The following is a 16,280-nucleotide window of genomic DNA, read 5'->3' on the forward strand; positions in this document are numbered from 1 at the left end:
ATCTAAAAATTAGCAATAAAAATGAACTTATTTACAAGATAGAAACAATCTTAGAGAATGAACTTATGGTTACTAAGATGAAAGGGTAGGGGGAGAAATAGATTGGGAGTTTGGAAAGACATGTATACACTACTATACTTAAAATAGATCACTAACAAGGACCTACTGTATATAGCGTGGGGACCTCTGCTCAATACTCTTTAATAACCTAAATGGGAAAATAATTTGAAAAGGTATAGATTCATGTATATGTATAACTGAATCACTTTGTTGTACATCTGAAACTAACACAACATTGCTAATCAGTTATACTCCAATATAAAACAAACATTAAGGGAAAAAAATGAATAATGACAAGTGTTAGCATGGATGTGGAAAAACTAAAAATACCTTGCATTGCTGGTGGAGATGTAAAATGGTGTACCTAGTTTGGAAATTACCTTGTATTCTGCAACTTTCTTATGCTTACTTATTAGTTCTAGGGTCCATGCACAGATTTGAATATAGATATTGATTTTGTGGACACAGGGATATGTGTTCAAAGAGAACACATAACACTATGGTCCTCTGCACAGTATAAAGGTCCTCTGCATGGTAAAAAGGCAAGCGAGGAAGTTCTTCTTTAATGACACCATGAACCAATTCTATAGGCTGAGGACTGAAGAAATTCTGGAGGTTAGAGGTTCTCAAATTCATTTACACAAGTATCACTATTCCATATTCCAGCTTCCAACTCTTTACATTTTAGAGCTTTGACTTGGGCACAGGCCACTTTCCCAGCATAAGAATCCATTCAACATTTTTTCTGAAATTATGGTGATTGGAGCAATTAAGTCCTGAGTCTGATCTTTAGCTCTGTCAGACCTGTGGTAGCAGATGAGTCTCTTTACACACTGCTAAGGAGAGGGGCATGGGAGCCCACTCCAGTATTCTTGCCTGGAGAATTCCATGTACAGAACAGCCTGCTGGGCTACAGTCCATGGGGTCACAAAGAGTCAGACATGATTGAGCAACTAACAGAAAAGGAGCCATCTAACTTATATTGTGCTTTCATTTGGTGATTGATTGTACAGAACTTGATTGATTGAACAGAATGCTATTTTTTTTCTTTGCAAAGTGTCACCCGCCCTGAACAATGACCACCATATTTCACAAATCTTATTACAGTTTCTCCCTTTTTTCTTAAATGCCAGAGAGATTGCATAAGCCAATAAATTCCCTTTCACTTGGACCTCCTCTAAGTTGACCACATATGAATAACTACTTCAACATTCCAGGGGATATTAACATGCAATCTACAACGAGTGATTTGCCCGCCAGTTGGGAGTGGCCAAACTCTATATCTCCATTCTTAGAATCTGCTTCCTAAGAACATTACTGATATCAGTTGTCTTAGCATGTGTTTCTTTCTTTTTTCTGTCTTTTCTTTTCTTTTTTTTTTTTTTTTTTTAAGCAATGTGGCTTACAGGAGCGCATTAGGTTGGTGCAAATGTAATTGCGGTTTTGGACTGTGAAATTGAAATCATTATAACTAGGCTTAAACACATCCTCATGAATAAAAATAGGAACTGTTAAAATCAATATATTTTTGCTAATGAGAAATAAGTTTGTTTATTCCTGAAGTGTAAAATTCCGTACTTTCGGATTTGACAAACTCTTTGAAAGCATTTTCTGCCTCCTGCTGGTTGGCTGTGGAAGCATTTTCCCAGCAAGAAGTTGTCAAGATGCTTGAAAAAGTGGTAGTCAGTTGGCAAGAAGTTAGGTGAATACAGAGGAAGAGGCAAAACTTTGTAGCCCAATTCACTTAACTTCTGAAGCATTGGCTGTGCAATGTGTGGTCCAGCATTGTCATTGAGAAGAAGTGGGCCTTTCTGTTGCCCAATGCCAGCTGCAAGCATTGAAGTTTTCGGTGCCTCTCATCAATTTGCTGATCATACTTCTCAGATGTAATGATTTGGCAGGGATGTAGAAGGCTGTAGTGCATCAGACCAGCGGCAGACCACAAAACAGTAACCATGAATATTTTTTTCATGCAAGTTTCACTTTGAGAAGTGCTTTGGAGCTACTTGGCCCAACCACTGAGCTAATCATCACCAGTTATCATATAAAGTCCACTTTTCATTGCACATCACAAACCAATCGAGAAATGGTTCATTGTTTTTGTGTAAAATAAGAGAAGATGACACTTCAAAAATAACGATTTTTTTAGGTTTTTGTCAGCTCTTGGAGCACCTACTTATTGAGTTTTTTTTCACCTTTCCAATTTTCTTCAAATCCAAACAACTGTAGAATGGTCAATGTTGAGTTCTTTGGCAAGCTCTCATGTAGTTGTAAGAGGATCAACTTCGATGATGGTTCTTAATTGGTTGTTGTCAACTTCTGATAGCTGGCTACTGTGCTTCTAATCTCCAAGGCTCTTGTCTCCTTTTTAAAACTTCTTGAATCAGCAGTTCCTAGGCCAAATGCTTTGTTGATGTTGTAAGTTGTCTCAATTGCTTTACCACCCATTTTGGACCAGAATAAGAAAATCACTCAAATTTGCTTTTTGTCTAACACCGATTCCCTAGTCTAAAATAAATATAAATTATGCAGCAAATATTAACTCACTAGCAAAAAAAAAAAAAAAACATAAAGCAAGAAATGTGCCTTAAAATGATGTATAGCATAACCACATTTAAGAATGTATTCCAATATCAAATGGCAAATTTCACCAATGCAAAATCATAATTACTTTTGCACCAATTTAATAGTTCCCCTACAAGAGATTGGACCTGGGCCCTTGGTGGAGTCCTAACCACTGGAGCATCAGGGAATTCCTTTGCATGCATATGTTTCTTTCCTTTAAAAAAAAATTGTCCTTCAAATAGTTTTGTCTCTATATATGTGCAGTATAAGCTATTCCTAATATATATCCTGGTTACTAGTTGCTTAACATCTTAAGTGTCTAGTGAATATCTTACACAGATTGGATCCCCAATGTTTATGCATATCATGGGTGTGTGCTCAGTTGTGTCTGACTTTTTGTGACCCATTGGACTGTAGCCCACCAGGCTCCTCTGTCCATGGGATTCTCCAGGAAAGAATACTGGAGTGGGTTGCCATGCCTTCCTTCAGGGAATCTTCCCAATCTAGGGATCAAACCCACATCTCCTGCATTGGCAGGTGGATTCTTTACCACTGAGCCACCTGGGAAGCCCATCCTTATCATTGTTGTTCAATTGATAAGTCGTGTCTGATACTTTGTGACCGCACAAACTGCAGCATGGAGCTCAATAAAAACTGTCTAACTGAATAAATGTAGAACAACTACTACTCTGACAGCTGCTGCTATTAAATCATTTTAGTTGTGTCTGACTCTGTGCGACCCCATAGATGAAAGTCCACCAGGCTCCACTGTCCCTGGGATTCTCCAGGCAAGAACACTGGAGTGGGTTTCCATTTCCTTCTCCAATGCATGAAAGTGAAAGTGAAGTCACTCAGTTGTGTCCGACTCTGACAGCACCATCTGGCAACACCATTCTATATTTATCCTTGTTATGCTCATCTACCAACATTCTGGTCAATGTTTCCTCACTTTTGAAGTCTGGTAACTTATCCCATCTTCCTTTCTGCCTTAAGCTTTGTCATTATCCAAGGAATGCTGTGTCCACACAACACTGTAGTTTTCACTTATCTGAACTCCTTCACTCCACTGATAATCTCTAAATATCATCCATCAGATTAGTACATGTTAGTAAATGTTCAACAACCTAATCCTTATAATCTCTCAGAACAGATTATGCTGCAATTTAAATTCCTGTTCAATCCATCATGTGTCATACTTGCTTAACTTTCCAGTTCTTTCATACTTTGCATTTACATATTACACAATCCATCATCTCATTGCCTGTCTTTCTAATTATTATTCTCCACTCCTTGGCCCTTTGTCCTTCTGTTTCATGAATTCAGCATGAAAGTTTAATCTATCCAGATGCTTTCTTTCTCCACTTTGAGATCTAAGATGTTCATCCAGAATTGCTACAGAAGAAATCTGCAGGGGCTGAACTGCACTTCTGTCTCCTTTCCTCCTTTCCCAGACATTGTCTGTTTTTCTCTTAACCCTTTCCTTCTATACCCGTGTGGGTGTCTTTCCAATCCAGTTTTCCACTTCTTTTTTACCTATTACTCTCTCTTTACCATTATATTAAAAACTTTTAACGTTCTTTTCCTAAAACCAAAAATGCTTACTTTCCCATTTAAGTCCTCCATGATCTTTCTTCTTGTGTAGAGGCCAGGTCTATAAAACAGTCACACTCATTTGTTCAATATTCATCTTTAATTTCCATGGCATTCATAGCCCACTGCATTCAGGCCTATGCCTACACCATGGTACCGAATATACTTTGTTGAAGCATACACTCCTGATTGTAATACGCTTTCTTTAGCCAAAATTCATTTTGAAATATTACTATTGTTTGATTTTTAAGTTTCTTCTCATTTTCTCCTATTAGAAGTAATCCTACAAAGAATAGAAAGCATTATTTTTGTTTGTGAAACTTTTTTTGTTTGAGTACTCACATCATTTCAGGTTAGTATCACAAATTTTTTGCAAACACAGCAATGACTGTTTTGAAAATTTGGCAAAAATCCCAAGCTTCCTGTTGCTACATGAGAAATGTTACAAATCTTTGAAATTCAAAGGAAGCTTTGTCTCTGAGGCAATTCAAGACTTTCCCACTTGTCATGCTCCAGAATATTCTTTTAAAAGTTTCTTTTTTTTTTCACAACAAATTTTAATTTCTGAACATTTCCTATTATGTTATATAGGTTTAGAGGTAGAGATTTTTCAAGGAAAATCTTTTTTTTTAATTTTGTAATTAATTTTTTAATAACAGAAACCAATAAATGTTAGAAAGTATGAGGAAACATGCTTTAATAAGAAGTTTTATAATATGCTATTTTTTTCTTCCTGTTCCCTGGTGGATCAGATGGTAAAGCGTCTGCCTACAATGCGGGAGACCTAGGTTTGATCCCTGGGTTGGGAAGATCTCCTGGAGAAGGACATGGCAACCCACTCCATTACTCTTCCCTGGAAAATACGATGGACAGAGGAGCCTGGTAGGCTACAGTCCACAGGGTCGCAAAAAGTCAGACACGATTAAGTGACTTCACTTCACTTCACTTTCTACAATAAGATAGCTTTATTTTCTCAATCTGAGCAGGTAGTTATATTTCAGTGTATTGTACATATGATGCCGGTACTGGCTCTTCTCCATCCACATCCATCTTCTGCCTCTTGCTCTATTCCTCAGCTCTGTATCATTTCAACTCTGTTTCCATCAGTGGGTGGCACTGGTAGGAGATAGGAAGGCAGGAGGGAATAAAGGCCACTTCCTTCTTACTAAGGTTCTGGCAATGCTGGGTCTCTTTAAACTTCTAGCTCCAGTCAAGCGTCCAAGTTCTCTGGACCTAGCTCTCACTAGACTCCACCCCCACCACTTTTTCCGCCTTTTAAATTTAAAATTGAGAACAGAAAGTTAAGAACCAGTCAATCCTAAAGGAAATCAGTCCTGAATATTCATTGGAAGGACTGTTGCTGAAGCTCCAGCATTTTGGCTACCTGAAGTGAAGAACTGACTTCTTGGAAAAGACCCTGATGCTGGGAAAGATTGAAGGCAGGAGGAGAAGGGGACAACAAAGGATAAGATGGTTGGATGGCATCACCAACTCGATGGACATGTGTTTGAGCAAGCTCCAGGAGTTGGTGATGGACAGGGAAGCCTGGTGTGCTGCAGTACATGGGGTTGCAAATAGTTAGACACAACCGAGCAACTGAACTGAAGAACAGAAAAGCTTCCAACTTTTATTTCTTGTGTGCCTGTATTGTTTGCTATTGGTGTATAACATATTACCAAAAATATAGCAGATTAAAATAACAAATACTTAATATCTCATTTTCTATGGGTCAGGAATCTAGTCAAAGCTTACTTGAATGCCTCTGGCTTGAGGTCTCTCATGAGGCTTCTTTCTTTTCTTTTTATTATGGGGAAAGGAGGTGTCTATTCCCAGAAGTATTTATATTATTATTAAGAGATCTCAGTTTCTTACTACAGGAAGTTCTTCACAGGCCTGCCTCATGATTGGGAAGCTCAATTCCTGCAAAATATAAGAGATCTAACAGATTGAGAGTAGTAAAGGCTTTTTTTTTTTTTTTTTTTAAGAATTCTCTTTCTGGATTCTTAGCTTGATTTTGAAGCCGAGGATGGCGGGAATTCTTGGCCCTGACTAGAGTGAGCAAGAGGAGAGGTGATAAAGGGAAAGCCAGACCCAGTGGCAGACGGGGCTCTGACCAGCGTGGAAGGCTGAGAGGCTTCTTAACAGCCCCTTCCATGTGCGAGGAAACCCAGAGAGGGGATCCAGAGGCATGGTGCCATGGCAGTGCGCAGGGACCTGGAGGATAACTCAATTACAGTGACAACTTTTCTAGGAAGGCCTTTGAAAATCTGAGGAGGAGATGGAGCTGGCAAATACTTTAGGACAAGACGGTGAGTGTCGCGGAGGTGTTTTAGCTCACTTGGAAAGACTAGAGACTCAAGTGAGCAAATCCCATAAAAAATTGGAAGAGCCACAGAATGCACAGGCTCTTGAAGCCAGGATTCATGAACTGAAACATCTGCGAGATAAGCTGAGGGCTGAAGTGAAACAGCATCAAGCCAGAGTTAAAGCATCTACTGCCAATGTAGAGCCTGACCAAACATTAGAGATTAGTGAGCAAGAAATTTTGGAGAGAAAACAGGAAAATATGAGAGCCATTCTATAGGCATATCGTTTTACAGGGATCAGCGGGAAGCTGACCAGCCAAGGAGTATGTGTCTGCATCAGCACTGCTTTTGAGGGGAACCTGCTGGATTCCTACATTGTGGATCTTGTCATGGAGAAACCACTTTGGATACATCACCATTTGGTGCCAGTCTTCATTCCCCTAGAAGAGATATCTGCAAAATACCTACAGACTAATACTCAGCACTTCCTGTTTGTTCTCTGAGAATACCTAAATGCTTACTCAGGGAGGAAGTACCAGGCAGATCGACTTCAGAGTGACTTTGCAGCCTTTCTTGTGGGGCCTTTGCAGAGAAACTCATTGTGCAACTTGCTGTCATTTACTCACAAAGTGAAGCCGGAAGGTCAGTCCTTCCCCTTCTGTGCTAGACTGCTGTATAAGGACCTCACGACAACCCTTCCAACTGACGTCACTGTTACTTCTCAAGGGACAGAAGCATTACCCAGAATGTGGGAAGAACAGCGACCAGCCCATGAAAATCTGTTTTTTTTACGAAGCCCCTACATCAGGTGTTTACTTCATTTGCAAAAAAAGGATAAAAGCTGGATATGAGCCTGGTCTCCTAGAATATTTTCTTTGGGAACACATCAGAAGTAAAAGGAAATATTTCACTTTCTGCTCCCATGACTAAGGTGACTGGGGTTCCAGAAGAACTTTTCAAGATTATCAGGACAAGAGCCATTTCACCTAACTCGGACCACAGACAAGCAGGTCTTCAGAGTGAAAAGCACTGCTTCCAGGTTCTAGCTGTGGAGCGAGTGGTGGCCAGCGAGCCACCCTCATCTGAAGCAGAGCTTCTCCGCCTGTGCTCCCAGCCAGGCACAGAGGCAACAGCCTTGTTCCACCTCTGGCAGCCCTTCCTACTCACAGTGGCCATGGCCTCTCTGGGTGGAAGAGGGCTGATAAGAACTAGGGCTCTGGAAGGAACTTTCCAGTAGCATGACTATGAGCCCTACTCCCTGGGTAAGCTAGAGGCACACTGAGGAATAGTATGCCCACCCTCAGAGCTCACACATCCACAGACAAATGAAGGCTGAAGGAGATTTTTTAAACCTAAAGTCTATGTGAGTGTGCACTTCAACAGCCTGGGTTGTTGGGACTTGGTCATATGTCCTTTCCTGAAGCCTTTCTTTGATTCCCAAAAATAAACTCTCCCTCCCCTTTGGATTCTCATAGGGCTGGAGGCCATTAAAAAAAAAAAAAAGAATTATCTTTCTTTCCCAGATTTATTGAAATGTAATTGACATATAGTATTGAGAAAGTTTAAGGTGCACAACATGTTGATTTCATACACTAGTATATTGCAGTATGATGACCACCATGGCATTATAGTTAACACTTCACACATGTCACACAATTAATATTTCTTTTTTGTGGTGAGACCATTTAAGGTATACACACTTAGCAAATTTCAAGTATATAATACAGTACTGCTAACTGTAATTACTATCTTGTACTTTAGAGCCCCAGAATGTATCCATCTTCTAAATGGAAGCTTGTACTCTTTAGCTAGTATCTCCCCATTTCCCTCAGCCCCAGGTAACCACCATTTTACTCCCTGCTTCTACAATGTCAACTCTTTAAGACTCCACATATAAATGAGGTCATACAGTATATGTCTTCTCTGACTTACTTCACTTAGCATAATGCCTTTAAGGTCTAACTATGTTATCTCAAATGGCAGAATCTCCTCCTTTCTCATAGATAAGTGATATTCTATTGTGTAAACATGCCACATTTTTATTCACTTATTTGTTGATAGACTCTTAAATTGTTTTCTTATCTTGACTGCTAGTAATAATGCTGCAACAAACATGGAAGTGCAGATATCTCTTCAAAATTCGCTTTTCATTTCCTTTGGAAATATATACAGGAAGGAGACTGTTGAAACACATGGTTCAGTTCAGTTCAGTCACTCAGTTGTGTCCGACTCTTTGCGACCCCATTAATTGCAGCACACGAGGCCTCCCTGTCCATCACCAACTCCCGGAGTTCAATCAGACTCACGTCCATCACGTCAGTGATGTCATCCAGCCATCCCATCCTCTGTCGTCCCCTTCTCCTCCTGCCCCAAATCCCTCCCAGCATCAGACTCTTTTCCAATGAGTCAACTCTTCACATGAGATGGCCAAAGTACTGGAGTTTCAGCTTTAGCATCATTCCTTCCAAAGAAATCCCAGGGCTGATCTGCTTCAGAATGGACTGGTTGGATCTCCTTGCAGTCTAAGGGACTCTCAAGAGTCTTCTCCAACACCACAGTTCAAAAGCATCAATTCTTCTGCACTCAGCCTTCTTCACATTCCAACTCTCACGTCCATACATGACCACTGGAAAAACCATAGCCTTGACTAGACGGACCTTAGTCGGCAAAGTAATGTCTCTGCTTTTGAATATACTAACAAGGTTAGTCATAACTTTTCTTCCAAGGAGTAAGAGTCTTTTAATTTCATGGCTGCAGTCACCATCTGCAGTGATTTTGGAGCCCCCCCCCAAAAAAAAATAAAGTCTGACACTGTTTCCACTGTTTCCCCATCTATTTCCCATGAAGTGATGGGACCAGATGCCATGATCTTCCTTTTCTGAATGTTGAGCTTTAAGCCAACTTTTTCACCCTCCTTTTTCACTTTCATCAGGAGGCTTTTTAGTTCCTCTTCACTTTCTGCCTTAAGGGTGGTTTCATCTGCATATCTGAGTTTATTGATATTTCTCCCGACACTCTTGATTCCAACTTGTGTTTCTTCCAGCCTAGTGTTTCTCATGATGTACCCTGCATAGAAGTTAAATAAGCAGGGTGACAATATACAGCCTTGATGTACTCCTTTTCCAATTTGGAACCAGTCTGTTGTTCCATGTCCAGTTCTAACTGTTGCTTCCTGACCTGCATACAGATTTCTCAAGAGGCAGGTCAGGTGGTCTGGTATTTCCATCTCTTTCAGAATTTTCCACAGTTTATTGTGATCCACACAGTCAAAGGCTTTGGCATAGTCAATAAAGCAGAAATAGATGTTTTTCTGGAACTCTCTTGCTTTTTCCATGATCCAGCGGATGTTGGCAATTTGATCTCTGGTTCCTCTGCCTTTTCTAAAACCAGCTTGAACATTAGGAAGTTCACGGTTCACATATTGCTGAAGCCTGGCTTGGGGAATTTTGAGAATTACTTTATTAGAGTGTGAGATGAGTGCAATTGTGTGGTAGTTTGAGCATTCTTTGGCATTGCCTTTCTTTGAGATTGGAATGAAAACTGACCTTTTCCAGTCCTGTGGCCACTGCTGAGTTTTCCAAATTTGCTGACATATTGAGTGCAGCACTTTCACAGCATCATCTTTCAGGATTTGAAACAGCTCAACTGGAATTCCATCACCTCCATTAGCTTTGTTCACAGTGATGCTTTCCAAGGCCCACTTGACTTCACATTCCAGGATGTCTGGCTCTAGGTGAATAATCACACCATCATGATTATCTGGGTCATGAAGCTCTTTCTTGTACAGTTCTTCTGTGTATTTTGCCACCTCTTCTTAATATTGTCTGCTTCTGTTAGGTCCAGACCATTTCTGTCCTTTATTGTGCCCATCTTTGCATGAAATGTTCCCTTGGTATCTCTAATTTTCTTGGAGACATCTCTAGTCTTTCCCATTCTGTTCTTTTCCTCTATTTCTTTGCATTGATCGCTGAGGAAGGCTTTCTTATCTCTTCTTGCTATTCTCTGGAACTCTGCATTCAGATGCTTAGATCTTTCCTTTTCTCCTTTGCTTCTCGCCTCTCTTCTTTTCATGGCTATTTGTAAGGCCTCCCCAGAAAGCCATTTTGCTTTTTTGCATTTCTTTTCCATGGGGATGGTCTTGATCCCTGTCTCCTGTCAAAATGTCACGAACCTCATTCCATAGTTCATCAGGCACTCTGTCTATCAGATCTACGCCATTAAATCTATTTCTCACTTCCACTGTATAATCATAAGGGATTTGATTTAGGTCATACCTGAATGGACTAGTGGTTTTCCCTACTATCTTCAGTTTGAGTCTGAATTTGGTAATAAGGAGTAGCCATCATGTTCAACAAAAGAGTCTGAAATGCAGTACTTGGATGCAATCTCAAACACGACAGAATGATCTCTGTTTGTTTCCAAGGCAAAACATTCAGTATCACGGTAATCCAAGTCTATGCCCCAACCAGTAACACTGAAGAAGCAGAATTTGAACAGTTCTATGAAGACCTACAAGACCTTTTAGAACTAACACCCCAAAAAAGATGTCCTTTTCATTATAGGGAACTGGAATGCAAAAGTAGGAAGTCAAGAAACACCTGGAGTAACAGGCAAATTTGGCCTTGGAATGCGGAATGAAGCAGGGCAAAGACTAATAGAGGTTTCCCAAGAAAATGCACTGGTCATAGAAAACACACACTTCCAACAACACAAGAGAAGACTCTACACATGAACATCACCAGATGGTCAACACCGAAATCAGATTGTTTATATTCTTTGCAGCCAAAGATGGAGAAGCTCTATACAGTCAACAAAAATAAGAGCAGGAGCTGACTGTGGCTCAGATCATGAACTCCTTATTACTAAATTCAAATCATATACTAGGTCTACTTTTACTTTTGGGTGAACTTCCATGCCGTTTTGAATTATTGAATACAGTTTGTTAATATTTGACTGAGGATTTTTGCATCTATATTTCTCAATGATTCCAGCCTATAATATTTTTCTTGCAATGTCTTGTCTGACTTTGGTATCAATGTAATGCTTGCCTTATAAAATGAGTTTGGAAGTGCTCACTACTCTTCTTTTTTTGAAAGAGCTTGAGAATTGGTATTAATTCTTCTGCACGTGTTTGGAACTGTTCACCAGTGAAGCCTTCTGGTCCTGGACTTTCCTTGTTGGGAGATTCTTGATAAATTATTTAACTTCCGTACTAGTCTTTGGTCTGTTCAGATATTCCATTTCTTCATGATTCATCCTTGGTAGGTTGTAGTTTCCAGAACCTTGTAGGTTCTGAAATGTATTTTTTTTGTCTGGCTTATCCAATTTGTTGGTGTATAACTGTTTATAGTATTATCAGGATCCTTTATATATCTTTGTTATCAGGTATTGTATCTCCTGTCCTATTACTAATCTTCAGTACTTGATATTAACACTATGAAAGTGTGAAATTTGAACTTGCACCAACCCAGTTAAAGGTGTGATATGTTAGGTACTAGCATCATTGTAGTTTTATGTGCAACAAAGTGTAGTTTATATGAAATATATGAGCTTATTTCCTCATATACACAACAGTGGTTAATTCATCAAGGGAATTGTAGTCAAAGACTCAGATCCCCCTGGTCCATCATTGATTATATGCAAAGCTGGATTTCTAGCCCTCTATCTCTTTTCAGAGACTTTATTACAAACCTTAATGGGTTTTTAAAGCAAACAAAGCTTTACCAACAAAGTGCCTGAAGCACTTTCTAGGTCCTTGGAAAAGACCTAATCTTGGTGTCTTGGCTGAGGCATTTTTCTCCACCTTGACTCAGTACTTTTCCAATTTTAGTCCTTCCCTTTTCTCCCAGGCCCTGGGTTCATAAAGAGGCAGGAACTCTTAGTTTGGGGCATCTTAGAAGTGAGACAATTCCCCTGTGTGTCTTTCATGTCATCTACCTTCACCTGGTGCTATTCTGTGAGGGGAAATGAAAAACTAGGGAGCTGGTACCTCCGTTTTACTTCTTGCTTGTACTGTCACAGTAAATGAATAGAGGTTTAATTGTTACTTTCAGTTTGGCTCATTGTTCTAATTAAATGTCCTAATTGAATATTTTGATTTGTGACAACTTAACAATATTCGTGTGTGCATGTATGTGTATAAAACCCTTGTAGTCATCATTCATGATGATGAAATATTGGACTATTCCCATTTAAAATAAGTAATAGGACAGATCTGTGCTATCAACACTTCTATCAAACTAATTACTAGTGTAATTAGTAAGAAATTAAACATAAAATGGAAGATGATATAATTGTTTATTTAGAAAATGCAAATATTCACATAGAAACAATTATAATTAAGTTACTTTATCATGTTTTCTTGTATATAAAGTTAATATGTGAAAGTGTGTCTTGACTCTATATACTTAAAACAAATTATTTAAAAACAGTTATTAAATTATTAAAATAAATTCTAAAATAAATAAAATTATAAAAAAATAATATTTACAACAGCATCAAATATCAAACACCTAGAAATAACTCTAATGAAAAATGCATAAGTCTTCTAGACAGGATGGTGAGAAACATGACTGAAGTAAGTTGAAGACCTAAATAAATGAAGGAATAAACTTTGTTCATGGTTTTAAATGCTTAATATTGTAAAGATATTTTTGCATATTGATAAGTAGAGTCAGTGCAATTCAAAGTATAATATGAACATGTTTCTTTGTGATATTGACAAAATAACTCTAAAACATATTGGCAATGCAGAGGCTAAGAACAGGCAAGACAATCATGAAGATCAAAATTAGAGAACTCTTACTACCAGATATAAATTTATAAAACTAAAGTAATAAAACTTTTTATTTTGGTATAAAGATATACTTAAAGACCAATGGAAAATAATGGATGTACCAAAAGAAGAACCATACACAACAATCACCTGATTAATGACAAAGGTTACACTGTGATGAAGTGAAGGATAGATGATCTTTACAATAAGTGGTATCAGATCAATTTAACATACATATGGAAACAATGAAGCTTGAGCCCTTCCTCATTGCATACACAAAATAAAATCTAAATATAAAAAGTGAATTAATGATCTTTCTTTAAGGAAAACATAGGAAAGCATATTTTTGACCTTTGGGTAGGCAAGGATATTTTAAAGAGGTCACAAAAAGATCTCACTATATAATAAAATTTAAATTGAACTGTGGTAAAAACTGTGAATTGTTTATCAAAAGACATCAAGAGCAAGAAGCAAGTGACAGAGAGATGTTTGCAATATATATATACTTGACAAAGGCCTTGTATCCAGAATATATAAAACATCTGTGCACAGCTTTAAGAGAGATACAGCACCATGAGCAAAATACTTGAACAGGTACTTGAGTCAAAAGAATATACATATGGACAACAAATACAGTAAAAAGTGTTCAAGAACATTTGTCAAAAAAGAAATGCAAATTAAGTCCTTGATATAGTATCACTATATAGATACCAGACAGATGAAATAAAATAACAATATGGAATACTGATAAAGATATATAGAAATAAGACAATTCATGGTTATATGACTATGTATCATTACAATAAATATATAAAATAATTTTGCAATGTCTATGAATGTTGAACATATGCATTCCTTATGACTAAGTAATTCCAGTGTTATGTATATATCCTAAAGAAATCTGTACATATGCACTTAAAGACATGTTCAAGAATGTAGAAGCATTATTTATAAAATCAAAAATTGGAAGCAACTCATATATATGCAATAGTGGAATGGAATGCATAAATTACAAGATATTTATATAATGGAATATAATATAACTAAGAGAAAGGAACTAGTACACACAACAACATGTGTATAGAATATCAAAGTTGTGTAACATACCACAAATGAAGCTAGACACAAAAGAATACAAGAATAGAGAAAGGCATTAGATTTATTAAAAATGCAAACTTTGTTCAAAATGTTCAAAATACAACAGTTAAAATAAACAAGAGCTACATGCAACCATAGGGATAGAAACAGTTACAAACATTATATTACCTAACCCTTACAACACTCTTAAAAATTAAATGTTACCTAATGTACAAACTACAGACAAGAAAAGTAAAACTTAAAAAGTTTAAGTTGCCTGGAGTTATAACCTGAAGCCAGGTTTGAATTCTGATCTAAAGCTATGTGAATGTCAAGTTCATATTTTTTGCACTACTATATAGAACTTTCAGAATTTGTCCTCATTCATGATGGAGCAAGTGAAATGATGAAATATTTTCCCTTCTTACTGGTCCTCAATTCCATTTGTCATTAAAAGGATATTCATTTCTGAAGATCTAGCATGACTAAAATGGAAGACAGATTTCTAGTATGTGATATATAATGCAGGCATCAATATTTTTTCTGAAGACTTCAGTCTATTTTTAATTATACTGATATAACTACTGATGCATAATTTATTTTTCTATGTAGATCAATACTAAGAATGATATTGATCCTTTCCATAATCTCATCCCCAAACTTTTAAACACTGCAGTTCTATATAGTATTGATGAATGTCTGCTCCAACCTGCAATTACAGCAATATCATCAGTATATTCAATGATTTTCTGATTGAAAGTTTTTCCAAAGCTCTTAATGTAGGAATTTAATATATAATAATACTTTCCTATTTATAGAAGCTCCATAACTAAACATTAATAAAAATTAGCTTTAGGTTTATACAATGCTTAGATTCAACTGTACAATATCAGTTCTTGACAGACTTTTGACTGACTATCTTAGCAAGAAGCCCTGTCTATTCTGTAAATCAATAGTTGACTTCCCTGCATTTCCTTTATTAAAATTATTTTTCAGAGATAAGGTCCTTCTTAAAGAGCAAAACAAATAGAATATTTTCCATAGGTGTATCCTATATATAGTATGTAGCCTATGTATACTATTATGACTTACACAGATACTTATAAATTTATATATTGGCATATATGTGGAAAACCAATCATACATAGAAAATGTAAAAATATCATATATTTCTAGAAGAAAGCTATAAGAAAACTAATATTTCTCAAATTTAGGCCAAATTCATTGTATATGAATGCCTAAACATAAATATTAATAATTTCACATGTACAAAACTGAAATAAATATAATTGTATGGAAACTAATTGGGAAGGAAAAATACTTACTAAAAACTATAAAGTCATCAAGCAAAAACAGACACTCATTAGAAAATGATCAAGATAAAAAAAAGAAAAAAGAAAATGATCAAGATAATTGAATGACTTGAACAAAAACTTGGCCAAAGAAGTTACAGAAATGGCAAATAAGTACAGGAAAATATGTTAAGCATATTAGCTATTATAGAAATGCAAATTAAAACTATAAGGAGTTCTAATCGCTCTATATCTATCAAAGTAGATACAAATTTTAAAAAAGTGACCACACAATAAGCTGGCAAGGATGCAGAGAAACTAGATCATTCATACATTTCTTGTGAGAGTATAAAATTGTACAGCTATCCTGGAAAACAATTTGATACTTTATTATACAACATGCTATAAACATGAAAGTATAATTTGACCCAGAAGTTGTATTCTTGCATATTTATTCTGGAGAAATGAAACTTTTACATAAATTTTCATTGAAACTTTGTTTGTAATAGCTAAAAATGTAAACAGGCTAAATGTCCTTCAATGAGTGAATGGTTAGGTTTAACCATAGTTATATAACCATAACACCATACCAGTAACACAGTTAACCATACCAGT

General features: G+C 37.1%; 1 pseudogene; it reads left to right on the forward strand.

Moving 5' to 3' along the window:
* Positions 1-6,493: 6,493 nt before the first annotated feature.
* Positions 6,494-7,386, forward strand: LOC138070664 (centromere protein O pseudogene; annotated as a pseudogene).
* The last annotated feature ends 8,894 nt before the right edge of the window (positions 7,387-16,280 follow it).

The sequence above is a fragment of the Capricornis sumatraensis genome, chromosome X, assembly GCF_032405125.1.
Source record: "Capricornis sumatraensis isolate serow.1 chromosome X, serow.2, whole genome shotgun sequence".
In the NCBI taxonomy this organism is placed as follows: Eukaryota; Metazoa; Chordata; class Mammalia; order Artiodactyla; family Bovidae; genus Capricornis; species Capricornis sumatraensis.